General features: G+C 41.4%; 1 pseudogene; it reads left to right on the top strand.

Annotated features, from left to right (window-relative positions):
* Positions 1-928: 928 nt before the first annotated feature.
* Positions 929-1,868, top strand: LOC102486336 (sentrin-specific protease 8-like; annotated as a pseudogene).
* Positions 1,869-2,399: the final 531 nt, after the last annotated feature.

Genomic DNA, 2,399 nt, shown 5'->3' with positions numbered 1-2,399 from the left:
TACAAATCATAAAACCTAAAGATGTGAGAATATAGCATACGGACACTGTCTGCTGAAAGAGTTTCCAAAGGAGGAGGAGTTTGACTGTCATCTGAATCACTGAGAGTAACTCACATGGGTAAAGGAAACACATCTCCATTGTTTGTTTTTTAAAGAAGTATTTAGGCCACCCATGTAGGAGTCTGATGCCCAAACAGCACACCACCTGCTGGCCCCTCCATTGTTTATTAACTAAACTGGCTTTTCTGCAGAGCCACACCCCCCCCCACACGCACACACTAATTATAAGGGGAAATGATCTACTAATATTTAAAACTTTTTAAACAACTACTCAAAGAATGTTCCGTAACCCATAGGAAAAAATTCAGGCTATACTTTGTCTAGGTCACTCAACCTCTCTGTGTTTCCTGGTCAAGAGAGCATTAGAAAGGCACCGTAGCTCTTCAATAGCAAATATTTGTGTATGTTGGGAGGTCTGAGGGGGAGGGCGGGTGTGTGTGGGGGTGTTTCTGCTCTGTTACTTGACACTAGAGAACTATCACGTACAAAAGTCTCCCAGGTTTAGCCCTCTCTCATCAATAGAAGGCTTATTATGCTGTGAAGCCCTATTCAACAAACCAGATGCCAAAAACTTCTATATTCAGCTTCAGAATAATTTTGAAATATTTCTACCTTAGGTCACATGACCTTCTGAATAGGTGGCCTCTCCTCCCTACCTGTGGTGTCTTTTGACTAATGGTCAAACATGTGCTTGTATATATTTATTATTAGAGAAGTTATACCTCTGTCCTGTTATTTTGATTTTGAAATCATTGCTACAGTGTGGTCTTAATGTTCAAAATTTCTGAGTATGAAGGTACCTGAGGGCTGGCTGGGGAATGAGGCCCATGGCAGCTTCTGGAATCTCTGAGCAGCAGGTGAGAAGAAGATGGATTCTGTCATACTGAGTTACATGGGTAGTCTGCTATGGCAACTATTGACCTCACTAGTGGATCCTCCAAGCTGGCTCAATGACCATGTTATTAGGTTCGCCTTTGGACACTTGGCCAACAGTCAGTTTCATGACTGCTCGGACTATGTCTGTTTCATTGGCCCCAAAGTCAACCCAGTTCATCAAATGCACTAACTGCCCAGTGGAGGTTACTATGTTCCTCAAACCCCCGGAACTTCTCCACAAGAGAATTATCTTTTTACATAATTCCAACCAGACAGCTGGGGAACCCACTGGAGTTTATTGGTTTATTTCCAAGATAAAAATAGCTTTTTTCATTATGATTTCCATAGCAGGGGAAAGTCAGTCTATGTAAAACAAGTAGCAGAATAACTGGACGCTTTCTTAGGCAGAAAAGGAGACAAACTGGTCTTTGTCCTTTGAAAACAAGGATTTTGACATTTTGTTCATAATAGTTCTCCAGGGTCGACAAAACGGCTATAACTGTGGGTTGTATGTGATACCTAACACTGAAACCTTGTGTCAGAATGTTTTTCATGGAACCAGCAGTTAGCATAATGGCTATGTCATGGACTCCCATGTAGTCGATCACAGTTCTAGTCCCAGACCCAGTGGTTTAAACTCACACCGGGCGCATGTGTATGCGTGCCCAAGATCCAGAGATGAGAATGGAGGAGAAGGGATTGTGACGTGGCCATCCCCCCTTGGGGGTGATTTCTCGCTTTCTGTCTCTCTGACTTTTTCTGTTTTCTGTCTTTCTGGTGAGCACACACGCCCTATAGCAAAAACCTCTCAAAAAAAAAAAAAAAAAAGAATCTCTTTTGACAACAGCCAGAATCACTACTGCATCTCCTCATCCCTACACACAGCAACAGAAGAATAGAAAGATCTCATTGTCAGACTGGCTGAAGTCTAGTTAATGCAGTATGTTTGCAACTTTTGAAAACTCCTGTTTATGCATTTCACCATTTATTGAACGGCTGGGTCTCAGAGCCTGAAGGAAGGTGTCTGGTAGAAAGGAGCTTAGTATCCTCACTTTTTCCAGGAAGAATGTCATCCTCCGTGCTATCGTAATGGAAAATGTAACTTTAGCCCTGACTTGAGAGCAATATATGCTGGGAAGATGTCTTGGTATTATACACTCATACCTTAAAACCAACTTATCTTAACATTTATTACACACAAGTTTCAAGTAAGACTTTGCTTTTATGCGGGCATAAAATTCATTCATTTTTTTAGTCCCCTTATCCACATTAACTGATTCCAAAGGAGACAGAGAGATCTGTAAAAGAAGTCGAGAATATATAAAATCTATAGCAATACAAGGAGAAAAGTATAGAACCAAAAACTTACTGGGTTGCTGATGTAATTAAAGAGATCAACTGATGGCAGGCAGCCAAAGACCTGCCTTCATTTAAGACCCATACAGTACAAGAGTCAATCACCC

The sequence above is a fragment of the Tupaia chinensis genome, unplaced genomic scaffold (assembly GCF_000334495.1).
Source record: "Tupaia chinensis unplaced genomic scaffold, TupChi_1.0 Scaffold146604_1, whole genome shotgun sequence".
Lineage (NCBI taxonomy): Eukaryota > Metazoa > Chordata > Mammalia > Scandentia > Tupaiidae > Tupaia > Tupaia belangeri.
This window is presented reverse-complemented; position numbering and strand designations above follow the sequence as displayed.